We start from the raw sequence: 13527 nt of genomic DNA, 5'->3' as shown, positions 1-13527 counted from the left end.
TCGTGAAGACTGATGTTTTATTCATTCTAATAATGTGCCCTGAGGTGACTTATCATCAGGGCATCTACTGAAGAAAAAAAAATGAAAGCAAGTTGGTTGTTTGTTCATAAGCATTAGTTGAAAAAGGAGGGTCTGTGATTTTTTTCCTCTCCTCCCTCCAGCCTTTATTTTTTTGCCAGTTGATTGTCCAGCTTAAATGAATTCCATTCTGGCCCCACATGATTATCTTCTAAATTGTGAAGGTTCCTCAAGGGCTCTGGGACTCCTGGACTGGAGAACCGGGGTACAGGGTCAGTGGTGGGACTCCCCACACCACTGTTTATGGACACCAGCTTCTCTAAATGTGATATGTTTTGAAGAAATTTCTCTTCCATGTATTTTCTTTAAAAAAACCCCAGCAAAACAGATTTTACCTACTTATTTTTAGACAGAGGGGAAGGGTGGAAGAAAGAGAGGAAGAGAAACATCAGTGTGTGGTTGCCTCTCCTGTGGCCCCTACAGGGGACCTGGCCCGCAACCCAGGTATGGGCCCTGACCAGGAATCAAACCGGCGACCCTTTGGTTCACAGGCCTGTGCTCAATCCACTGAGCCACATCAGTCAGGGCTGTTCCTTGTGTTTTCATCCTTAAATATCTTCTGCCACATTATTAGTGTCTTTCCATTGGAATACTTGTCCATAGGATGCGCTATACAAATACGTTTGGGAAGTGCTTTTAATTCTAATACCTACTTAGGAATTTGAAATATATAAGATGTTAAAGGCTCTGAGCAGGAGCATATTTAAGGAACATATTTAGTTTTGCCTAACACAGTGTCACTCAAACTTAATTGACCAGAGAATCTGTACTTCCTGTATACCACCTCCTGTCCTACAAAACAATCTGTACCTATTAGCTTTCTACAGCACACACTTTGACATTCCCTCTCTGGAGAAAGTGCCTAAGAGCATGAAACCATGTCTTCATTTTTTTGAGGGGGCCATGGCCTAATTCCAGGTTCCTTTCAATGGACCTATTTTATGAAGTGCAAGTTTGTCAAATATGAACTACTTTTTCTTTTTCAGCTAAGACATTGAAGGTTTATTTTTAAGGAAATGGTGCCATGCCTGGAGTCACAGGTGAGTGCATGCTCAAAGACCTGGCTCCTTGACGGCTTCCCGGGGATGGGTTGTACAGGGGTAAATCCTGAATCACAGTGGCTAGATGAGTCGGGGTTGTGGGCTCTGTGGATTGGCTGGGGCCAGGGTAGGGAGTAGTTGATCATTGTATCAGGTCTTGATGTCAGCCATGGCATTGTTCTGTCTGGTTTCATGAGTGTGTGGTCCATAGGGTCTAGGGTCCTTCTGTTTTCTCCGGCCTGGGGCCGAAACGCAACTGAAGTCAAGATGTACCTGAGGCTTTGTTCTTAAGACAGTTTGATGCTGATCAGAATCTGATGTCTTAAGGACTTAATGATTAAGGAGCAGAGTGGATGAACAGAAGGGAGAAAGAGTCATGTTAAAGAAATGAGTTTCTGAATGGTTACAGTTGCCCCATTTGTTTTGGTCATTCCTCACTCTTGAGGATTATAGGACAGCTGGGTACAAGTTCAGTCAAGGGTGAGGGTTAGTTTGTAGATCAAGTCAGATTTGTCTGCCCATCATGCCTCTCTTACCCTCTCAGTGTGGTTCCTGAGCCTCAGGGGGGAGCATTGTAGGTGTTTAGTTTAAAATATGAACAATTATTAATGAAGAATTGAAATTAAAGGCTTGGTAGATTCACAATGTCTATGCTAAATAAAAGGTTGTATCATTCATTCCTCATGGTGTCTGGTGGGTGACATCACCAGGTGATATGGGGACTGTGTTTCTCTTTTGATGACTCGTAATGACTGATGCTGCCGTGTATAGCAGCATGTTAGACACACGTGTGTGAATGTCAACTTAGATGGACCTTCTCTACCTCCTCTGGGTATGTTTGTTCTCGTGGTTGTAAATCTTTCCTACATAAAATAATTCCTTTTGAGTCTCATTGTAATCCTGTGAGGCAACTAAAAAAATGTTTCCCCATCTTATAAGGAAACAGGTCCATGGAGATAAGTAACTTGGTGTGTTAGTGCAGTGAATTAGGTTTTCTAGCTGCAGGTGCCCATTCTCTAAACTAACTCGACTTGTTGTGTGAGTTGAAAATACATGTATGTTACCCAATTTTTTAAAAGCCACAAGTCAGAATTTGTTACTTTGGGGCGCTTGTTTATTAGACAAAACAAGGAGCTTGACTAAAACCAGATGTGAGTTATTTTTAAGCATACCCAAATCCAAGTGATCAAATACAAATTATTCTCCACTTGCAGTAGTTTTTAATGCCTGGCTGCTGGGTTCTTTCCTCCATGCTGTTTCTGTCTCTCTGACTCCACTACCATCTGGTCAGAGCAGCGTATAACCCAGCCCCAAAGTCTGGGAACATGGTATGTATGATTCAGGCAGTGCAACTCTCTTCTTTTCTCTTTCTTTTTTAAAGAGGACAAGTTTAAAATTTTTTTTGTTTATCTGAAATAATGGACTGTTGCATTTAACTCTAAATAGTTTGTAAGACAGGGCTCATGGGCATTCAAATAGTTAGAGTTTCATAACCAGACCCAAGAGATTATATGGTTGTGGTTATTAATGGCCAGTCAAGAAGTAAAACTTCCCAAGATACAGTTACTTTCAGCCTTCCCCTCCCTGCTCTCTCCCTGCATCAAGTATTATCATTATAGTGGTTAGGAATTTAGGTTTTTTAGGAGTTTGTTCATTTAGTAGCTGTGTATGTGTGACCTTGGGTAAATAATCTCTTTTTAGCCTCGGTGTGCTTACCTGTGAAATGAAACAACTCTTCCATCCTTGTGTGCCATTTAGCACAGTGCTTTACATATAGTAAGTAGTTTGTAATGAGTAAAAAACCCTTTTATCACCATCTAGGTGGTAAATTCAGTGCTGGAAAGTCACAAGTCAGTGGGCTATAAAAAATTATGCTTTTGGCCCTGGCTGGTGTAGCTAAGTGGATTGAGCGCAGGCCTGTGAACCAAAGGATCGTGGTTCAATTCCCAGTCAGGCCATATGCCTGGGTTGCAGGCCAGTTTCCAGCAGGGGACACATGAGAGGCTACCACACATTGATATTTCTCTCCCCCTCTCCTTCCCTTCCCCTCTAAAGATAAATAAATAATAATAATAAAATCTTTTAAAAAGTTTAAAGAATTATGCTTTTGTATTTTATTTGGAAACATAGGGTAAATGAAAAGTAAGAGTACACGATAGGACTTACATGATTTTGAGAAGAGAAGGTCATGGTGTTGGGTTAGTAGCTTTGAGGGGCTTGAAAATAATCAGGGGCCGGGCTTTTGTACCTAGGTACAAGAATGACTTTGGTAAGCACATGAGTTTTAGATGTTTTAGTTGCAAGCAGCCCTAAAAAATCTACCCTGAATTTACTTTAAATAAAAAATAAACAGATGTGTTAAAAACAAATAATAGGAAGAAAGCACAGATTATAGAATCTGAGGGACACCTGAAAAATGGGAACAGAAAGGTAGAGAGACTGGGCAGCTCCAGTCTGCTGGGTGGAGGGGAGCTGATGTACCACCTGGAGGATGAATCTGTGCTAGCCATTTTCTATTTGAGATTAAAAATACATGAACAAATGTTTGAATTGTGCAGCTTGTGTAAAACTCCCAAGCAGAGCAGCCTGCCTGCTGGTCCCACGACCCATAGCTAGTGAAGAAAGGATATTTTCTTTGAACAACACTGGCTTGCTCCTACCAGGAGAAGGGAAATGGATGATGGATAGCAGTGGTCCACCATGTATGAAGGAAACCTAAAAGCAGAGACTCACCCACTATGGTAGATAGATGATGCACAGATATTTCATTCGTGATCAGGATGTTTGTGTCTAGAGAATAATGGAAGGATGGAGAGGTGGTTTGGGATTATGTCCTGAGGATAATGGGAAGCCATTATAGGGTTTTGGTGGAGGTTAAGGGTCATTTCCCATTTTTTATAGCAAGCTATTTTAAATAGTTTTAATAAGCAGTATTCTTTTCTTAGATTGGTTATCATTTCCCCTAGCTACCTCATATCTCTATGTCCCCTGTCATACTAGTTTTTGCTGATTTACTTACTGTTTTCCATGAATTTCTTTTTTTTAAATCCTCACTCTAGAATATGTTTATTGAGATGCTTATTTTTTTATTTTGTTTAAGAGAGAGGAAGGTGGCAGGTGGGGAGAGAGAGAGTGAAAGAAAGGGAGACATCCATGTGAAAGAGAAACATCCATTGGTTGTCTCCCGCGTGTGTCAGCTGGGGGTGGAATCTGCAGCCTAGGTATGGGCCTTGATGGAGAACTGAACCTGCAACCTTTTGATGTATGGGACAACATTCCAACCAACTGAGATACTGGGTCGGGGCTACACAGGTTTTTTTTTAAGGGTGTTTGTTTTTACCCTGGATAATACATTTGACAGATTTGTATATTGTCAACACAACATTGTCATTTTTTTTACATACTGGTTTTGAAATAGGTGGTGTATTTTTTATCATGGGGATAAAAATCTCCTTCCAACTTTGACATTCTCAGTCGTATCTCTTGACAAAAGTACTCCTTAAGTCTTCAGATTTATCTATTGTTTTATATTGTTATTCAGTATATAATTTCTCCAAACATAGACCTATCGTTAGGAGTTTGTGTTGTGTAGGTATTATCTGGCTTTGTGTATTTTGTTTGGAATCCCCAAACTTCTGAAATCTGACAGCAGCTGCTTTGAGAAGAGGTGGACTGTAGAACACCATTTCCATACTAACACTTCATTGCAGAGGAGAGATTTTGTGCCTGTGAATACCGTTAGAGGGTGGTCTCACGGGGAGGTCAGGCATCACCATCGGAAAATACCCTGCAGTAAAAATCCACACACTGTCCTTGGAAACAGTCACATTTGAACGTGCTTTCTAGTCATGCCTGGGATTGGCATTGTAGAGGGCCATCTCTAGAAAATGGGTCATTTTTTCAAAGTTGGAAGACATCCTGTATATTTTATAGTCATGAACTTACCACTTTTATTAAAACATTGTTGTGCATCAGCAAAGCATGTGGGGGAAGGAACAGGCTCTGCATTTCAGCTCGTGTGTTACAGACGGAAATGAGGGGCCTGTGAATGGTCATTACGGCCGATAACTGAGAGAACCTTCTAGTGATAAGGCACCTGGGTAAGACTAATCCAAGTTTTCTGGAGGGGAAATTGCACAAGGAGTCCTCATACACTTTATGTTGGACAGCTTAGTTATCAGTTTTCCTATTTCGTAAAGGGGGCTATACTGGAGATAAGTTGTAGCCACCGTTAAAAAGTCATTCCTTTTAGAAACATTAAAGTTTGTCATGGGCAGTATTGGTGGAGGAAAGAGTGTTAAACAGCAGGAAGAAACACTGGTGTTTTGTTGTTTGGAGGACATTTTCCGTGTGCATTGCCTTTGAGTGCTTCTTACTGTTTGCTACTCACGCACTAGCAATCTCACCAATATTCGGTGTCTTCTCTTATTTTAGCTTTATTTCCTTCAGGGTATATTTGTTTATGATAGGTGTGGTTTATTTATTGTGTTAACTTTGATTCGTTCTTCCTTTAATTTGGGCTCATGTGGAGGTTGCATGTCCAGTGGCTAAGAATCTCAGGTAGTGGTACACGCTCGAGAGCAGGTAATGCAGAGGGTGACAGGGTATTCCCAGAAGGCCTCTCTGAGGAAGTGGTGTTTGGGGTGAGACACAATTACAGTTCCCACCCAGGTACACGGACATTTGAAGAAAGGGTGAATGCAAAGCAAATGACAAATGTCAAAGCATTGAGCCAGGGACAAGTCTGAAAAAGCCACTGTTTGAGGAAAGTAATTGTGGCGGAGAAAGAATAGCTTGAGTCAGGCTTAAAGGACAGTGAAGTGCAGTTACCCATTAGGAATACTGGTGACGCTGAACGAGGGCTCAGGGCTGGACCACGTGAAACACCAGGTCTGTTGAAGACTTCAACCTGAAAAATGTCAAGCCTTTTGGTTGACCGTTTCCACAGAGCAGAGTAGTCTAGATTTTAAAACAATATTTGTGCTTGCTTTGAGTATGTCCTCTCTGCTTTAAAATACGCTTATATTTTGTTAGCCGGAGCCTGACTGGCAGATCTGTTAGGAGATCTAGGAAGGCGAATCTAGGAAGGCAGTGGAGTGAAAGTAGTTTGCAGGTGGTGACCTTCAAAGGATGTGGCGCCAGAGCCCGAGGTTGGAGTCTGCCTGCTGTCACTGACGGCCTGTAGGGCTTCTGACACGTAATTTGACCTTTCAAAGGCCTCAGTCTGCAAAAAGACAGTGATAGTCATCCACCTACACTGGATATCTGAAAGAGAAACGGGAGGAACTTACATAAAGTGTTTATTATTAACAGTATTACATAACATGCCATATTGGAAACCAAAGGGAGATAAGTAGTAATATTCTTAGCAGTTTGAAACGTAAGATTAAGGACCCTCTGTAGAACTAATATTATTTGATATCAAGCTGTTTTTTTTTTAATCCTTAACCTTCATCGAGTGGAGACTGTTCCCATGCTTTTGTTTTGTTTTAAGTAAATGAGAAACAAGACTCATCGTACTGAATTTGTGGGTCAATGCTAGAGACAATAGGGGAATCTCGTTTTCCTCACCACAGTTCTAGTGTGGAAGTACATTATCAAGTTCTCCTTTGTAAAACTTACTAGGAAGACCACTTTGGCTTAGATCATACTTACACTTTTCTTTGTTTTTGGTATTTCCTTTGAGAGCTTAATGAAAGCATTGTCCTCCGTGGGTGCTGAGGCCGCAGGAGGGGCCTGGGAGCCGGGGGGGGGGGGGGATATGGTTCCTTCTGCCCATTGCACCTGTCCCTCGCTCTGCAGAGCCCTGCGCCATAACTCTCTGGTCTTCTTGCTGTCCTTCAGACTGGGCTGAAACCTTTCCTTCATTCCATGTCTAATGCTAATGTCTCTCTAAGCCTACTCCTGGTGCTTCCATCTTCATGAGGCCCTCATTTGCTCCTCTGACCCACCCTGATCACTCCCATCCCTGAATTTATTTTAGGCCATGCATGTCCGCTTCCTACTCAGTTCTACATCAGTGATATTTTCTCTTAATGTAAGATGCTATCATTATTAACACATGCCTTCACGATAAGAGCATATTTTCGGGGAGAAGAATGACACACCTCTGCATTATCAGGTAATGCCCGATGCGTGTTTCAGTACATTAAAAAAACCAAGTGAGCACAAGTAAGGTTATGTTTTTAATCAGGAAATACTTTGTGCGCAAACCATTCCAGAAATTTCGTCATTGTAAGAACTCTCAGCTCTCCCTTGTACCCAGAAGCAGGAGTAGCTGGTAGACTACAGCTTGTGCTTTCCCTGCGCCCTCTGGGCAGTGCTGTGCTAAGCACCTCTGTAGGCCTGCGCCAACTGTTTTCCTTCCCCGGGCACAATGGTATAAATACAGAAATTGAGTGTCAGCATTGAGGAATTTAATAATAGTTTTACAGAGCAATTGTACCTCGGTTGACTTTAATAATAAAACTAATTATGAGTTTGTGTTTTCAGCTTTCTAATAATTCATTTTTAGTGTATATTGATACTTTTGAAAACAAGAAACGGCTGGTTCTTCCCCACCGATAGTTTGAGAACGAGTTGTCTGAAGTGGTGGTTTTCAACCCTGTCTGCACATTTAGGCTCACCTGGGGGAGCTTGTCGGGTCTCCCTGTGCCAGGGGACTTACTGCATGTTAATTAAATCAGAACCTTGGTAATGTGTAACCCAGGCATCAGTATTTCTTTTCTCTTAAAGTATCTTTTCCAAGCTCCCCTTCTTACTGTAATAGGTGATTAAGGGTGAGGTTCTCTGTATAGTGTATCTGACATTTTGCTTAGGGTTGTGTATTCTTGCTGATTTCCACAAAAGACGGGACTTTCTTTTTCCTGTTACTTGCTTAAGCTGTGTCTCAGAATGCTATCCAAAGAGGAGATGGGGCGCTTCTGGAGATGGTTAGCACCACCACCTTGCCTGTCTCTTCACCCTTATCCCGTGCCAGCTGCTTCATACACACCTGGGAATCGGTTCATGTGCCTGCCCTCGTGGGGCTTCCCGTGTCGGGGGATAGGGAGATGGGCTGTAAACCCGGTGTGACCCACATGGGTACGGGCCTGTGTGAGGCGGCGTGGTTTAAGGCCTGGAGAATGAGAAAGAGCTAAAGATGGGAATAAGAAAGAAAGGGCACTCTGGGCTGAGGGATGGTGGGAACAAAATCCTAGAAGTGGACGGACCTTGGAATGTCTCATGAGGTTGGGCCCAGGGAGAATGGTGGAAACTGGATTAGGAGGAGCAGTAGAGGACAGGCCACAGGGCCTTGAAGGCCATGCGAAGGGATTTGAAATTTGTCCGAAGGACAGTAGTCAGCTGTTGGAGGACGTTAAGCAGGCAGCGAGCTTCTTGTCCCCCAGGTTGTTATCTCCAGAGGTTGCATAACCCTTTGGAAATGCTGTAGGTAAGAAGGGCTATGAGACTGGGTGGCCTTATTGCCCTCCTAATCCTGAGACTCTGATTTCAGGTCAAGCATGCTAACTAGAAGATAAAGCAGTGCAGGTCACTCTGGCCCTCCCCAGCTCTCTTTGCTGCTGCGTACTTTGTAGAACTAAAAGCCATCAATGTGATTGTGTTTCTGTGCTGTCTGGGATTAGTTGGAAAGGTGAGAGATGAATCCAGAAGCTATTACACAATCTAGATGACTTCCCAAAGACTCTGTACTTCTTTCTAATTTGCTAGATATACATGGTTCCACAGAATTTTACATTATTGTCTGATTTTAGGCAAATCGAAAGTTAGGCTGTTTATAAAGAACATTTAGGAACTTTGAATAAAGCAAACCTATTGGCAAGGAATAAAAACAAAAACCTTTTAGGAAGTACCAGATGCCCAGGGAAGGGTATGTGTGTGTGAGTGTGAGTCTCTCTGTGTGTGTGTGTGTGTGTGTGTGTGAGAGAGAGAGTGTAGAGTTTCCTAGATTGCATTGTGCTTAATAATGACATTTCATGACTATTTTCTTTCTGCTAGGAATTTAATTCTTACTTTGTCCTGTGAAGTGGGCACTACTATTATCCTATTTTGTGGATGAGGAAAGTGTACCCTAGAGAGAAGTGACTTGCCCAGGTCACATCTAACTAGGAAATGGCGTAGTCAGAATGCAAACCCAGGTCCCACAGTTTGAACTCCTACCCACGCTTCCTGCACTGCCTTTAGACTTCAGTTAAAGGGACCCTGGCTGAATGTGGACAGATTCCGTGGCTGTTGTTACCCAATTGGGCCTGTGGCCTTGTTGGATCCATGTAGTGACCCTAAAGACCCTTTGGCTCCCTTCCTTCGATCTTTAATTTATAATTCTCATAAAGCTCCTTAGGGCAATTTTGGTTTTTACTCATATTTTCCTAGGTTAATAGTAACGTTAGAAGGTGGATAACCTCTGGTCTGGTCTATTCTTAAACTAGAATTGAGAGTGTGGTTCTCCCAGGTTGGGGAGCATGCTCAGTTTGCTCTACTCAGGTGCCAACGGAGGTCAGGCAGCCCCGCCCCTTTCGCCCCTTTCTCCCCTTTCGCCCCTTTCGCCCCTTTCTCCCCTTTCGCCCCTTTCGCCCCTTTCGCCTAGTTGCTGGAGGAGCCCTGCCTGCCTCATCCTAATTGGAATAAGGGGGAGGGAGCCACAGGCAGGTGCAGGTAAGAGATTCGGAGCTCTGAGCTCACGTTCCTCTGTTTCTTTACAGCCAAACTTGGCTCTTCTGCTTGTGATTACTGCAGGCCCTGGGTGCTTCCTGCAGGAATGAATGACTCCATAGGGGGTTTGTTTTACTTAATCAAGGGGCCTGGGCTACTCCTGCCTTCTGAAGTCTCTGTCTGGGCTGCTGACTCCCTGCATTGCCAGGAATTTCACTGTGAAGGAGCCATCTTGGCTCCTTCGGTTGTTTTTCTACTCTTTTAAAGTTGGGCTTCGTTTAGAGGGCGTCAGTCTGTGGCTCCTGTCCTTGTTAGGCACTCTGGGGGTCGGAGCAATGTTGGGGAGATCAGTCCTCTGGGGAGATCAGCCCAGAGCTTTGAGAGAGTTCTGTCCTTCAACTTTGCTTGTCTGCCTTCCTTTAGTGTGTATAGTACTAACATTCCAACCTATGAGATTGTTCAGTAACAGAAGCAAACTGAAATATCCATCCCCTACTGTCACTATATTAGAAGTTGTCATTCATTCATATCAGAAAATTCTCGCAAAGGGATTTATTATTGTATTCTTTTGTATTTAGTGTCTTAGTGGAAAATTTGGTTTGTTGACCTTTTGGAGGGAACAGTCTTGGGAGTTCTGTGTGGTAAAAGTGGTTTTTTTTTAATTAGTAAGAATGACTTTTAAAACTCAGTAGATATCTCTTGAAGTAGAATGAGCATGCACTAGTAAAAGGAATAATAATTGGAACTCTGTGGGATAGCAGGCAACTGTGGGAGGTTTTAGGCATTCTTGGATATATAAATGCAAATTCGTGGAGGTCTCTTAGGAAATGAGAACAGTAGAATTAGTTTATACAAAATTTACCAGTTTTCCCAGAAACTGAGGATTGGACCAGAGCCCTGGTATAGCCTGAAGAGCAGTTATTTGTGTATGTATTTAGATGATTTTTTCCGTTCTGAACTTAACAGAAATATTTTTCAAAATGAAGAAAACCTCGCCATTGCAGGTCGTCATATTCCATGGTGTTAGCAAGCGGTGAGTGGGAGAATGTTTTTAGTCGAAATCTCAGAACTTTATCTCAGCCAACTTTCAATTGCTTCCCTGTACAGCATTTTGCCAGAGTTTCAAACAAGACTGTGCAAGGAAGGAAAAGAATGTGGTATTCGCAGATACTGAAACACTGTGAACACAACTGATATTCTCGCCAGTTTAGTCACTCCTCTGACATTCCACAGAGGATGAACAGAACTGTCATTTGTATGTTCTCTCTTAGTTTCCATTTCTTTGGTCTGGCCCTACATCTGTTCAGGGCCACCCTGGGTTATTTGCCCTTCTTCTTCCTGTGGCCTCATCTTGTTTTTTTTCTTCTCTGTTGATTATTTTTGTTATAGAGTCTTCTGCGCAGGACTTATTATAGAGTTTTCTGTGAGTTGCAACTTGTGTAATGTTCTTGAGCCCAATAGAAAGAGGGTGCATGTGAGTATTTTATGGGTATAAGATACCTCATGGATACCCAAGCTCAGGGATGTAGTCAAGCCTTAGAAACACCCTGGGACCCAGGACTTTGGCCTTGTCAGTTTTTTCTGTAGGTATCTGTCTTTTCCCCCACAATGTGCTCTTGCTTCATTCTTCTATTGTTTTTTCTTAATTTTTTTAAAATTTATTGATTTGGAAGAGAGAGGAAAGTGGGAGACAGAGGTGAGAGAGAGGAGGGGTGGAGAAAGAAACATCAATATGTTGTTCCACTTATTTTTGCATTCATTGGTTAAATATTCTTCTCTTAAGATAGACTACCTACCATAGCAGCACTTGGCTGCCCACAGCTCCCAGCATACATTTCTTCCTCTCACAGTCTCAGCCAGACTGAGACTGGGAATCTTTTAGTCCTAGTTGTAAATTTCAGGGGGCAGAGCTCTGATTGGTCCATAAGGGCCAGGATCAACAAACTGCCAATATAGTGAGTTCCATGTAAATATGGTGGCTAGATGTGTGTCTGTTGGAGGTGTGTCTGTTGTACCCAGTAGATAGGAGTGCGACAATGGCTAAAAAATTGGAGGATGGGGCATCTGCCCAGGAACACTGTGGTTTTCCACAATTGGGTTTTATCCTTGCTTGTTGGACCTGTTACTAAGTTCCTTCCCATCCCAATTCCTACTTTAGAACCCAGTCAAGCAATAGTATTTATGTGCATGGTGTTGGGCAACCAGATATGGCAAATTAATTGCATCCAGTATACTATCACTATGTAAGCATTTATTGAGTGTCTACTATATACTAAACCCTGTTTCAAGTCTAAAATTAGACACCTAATTCATGCCTCATTTCATTTTCATCCACCCCTTTATAACCTCTTTCCAGTGATAACCCTGTGTTTTCTGTCTACCTCTCACCCATATTTATTATAGTGAGTGAGAAATCATTTGCAGGTTGGTTAGTGATATTTGATTTATACCTTTCTTTTCCTGGATAGTGGGTATGATTTTTAAATAGTAATGAATACAAAGCTGATCTGAAATTCTTATGGGCCTATATTTAATTATTCTTTTTTATCTAAGCATACAACTGATTAACTGCAAGATATGTGAAAAACCTCCCTTTCCCTATTTATTTGAAAGCAAGATGTGGATTTCTGTGGCTTTAGGGCCATTTCAGTCTTTGGACTTGACCAAGCCTTATATAGTATCTAGAAAGTTAATGCATCAGGGAGAATTTGTTTTGATTTATATTTTTTAATCCAGTTTTAACTTTAATCTGCCTTTGGAAGTCCAATTCAAAATGAAAACAAGTTAAGTGAAGTATACTATACATTGTATTAAAAATCTCTGTGGGTCATTGGTGTGTATAAGGAGAGTTAACATTGGTACCGAGGTCCTTGCTATAAATTAATTTTCCAACTTAAAAAATAAGGACTTGTTTCTTCTCTTTCCAGCCTTCTCCATGTATTCCTCTGGTACTGCTGTTTGTAAGGGATTTTAACCCAGTCATGTCAGAGGGTTGGTGGTTTTGGCACGGGTGACATTTCCGTGATCTCACAGCGCCTCGGGAAGGATCTCTTTTTTTCTGAGGTTGACGTTCCTTCTCTGTCTTCCTGTGATCTGTTTTCATTTCATGGTAAGCCTGATTTCTTCAGATGAATGATCATAAAGGTACATATTGTTAGTAAGAGTTATGGAGAGAAAATGGACTTAATAATTGTGAACTTCCTGCCTCTAATGATTGCTTTCTTGGAGCTGAATCTTTTCAGTGGGATTTCACAGTGTGAATGCATTTTCTGTTTTTGAAAGACATATTGACAATGTATGGCTTTGTCATTGGCTGCTATTGTTTTTATTCGTTGTTCTAGGTCAATATATTTTGGGGGACTATGCATAATAAATATTCCCAAATAGTAATAGGAACTTTTGCTGAAATGAATCATAAAAAGGAAGGAGCCATCAACTCACTCCTATGTTTGGTACTTACCAACACTTTGAATTTCAGGTTATCTTTTTGTTTTTGTTACATAATCACACACACACACATATGTGTTTATACAGGCCAATGTGTGTATTTAATTTTTGCATGTAAATGCCTACATTATATGATGCCACACTAAACTTGTATTTTATCGCTTTTCCTTAGGTGTGTATAGTAAAGTAATATTTATCCTCACCTTTTCTCCCTACACCCTTTTTGAAAAAGAGTTTTCAATGGGCTATTATTTGGGAAGAATAAGGGTTTGATTTTGTATGGCATAATCAACATGGGATTTCTGGGTGA

The 13527-nt window shown here is 41.7% G+C and overlaps 1 protein-coding gene across 15 annotated transcripts in view; it reads left to right on the top strand.

Moving 5' to 3' along the window:
- Positions 1-13527, top strand: part of MAGI1 (membrane associated guanylate kinase, WW and PDZ domain containing 1) — a 614474-nt gene that overhangs the window by 111638 nt on the left and 489309 nt on the right. The window lies entirely within an intron of this gene.

Source organism: Sturnira hondurensis, unplaced genomic scaffold (assembly GCF_014824575.4).
Source record: "Sturnira hondurensis isolate 20B ecotype Veracruz unplaced genomic scaffold, ASM1482457v3 Scaffold0002840, whole genome shotgun sequence".
NCBI classification, from domain to species: domain Eukaryota; kingdom Metazoa; phylum Chordata; class Mammalia; order Chiroptera; family Phyllostomidae; genus Sturnira; species Sturnira hondurensis.
This window is presented reverse-complemented; position numbering and strand designations above follow the sequence as displayed.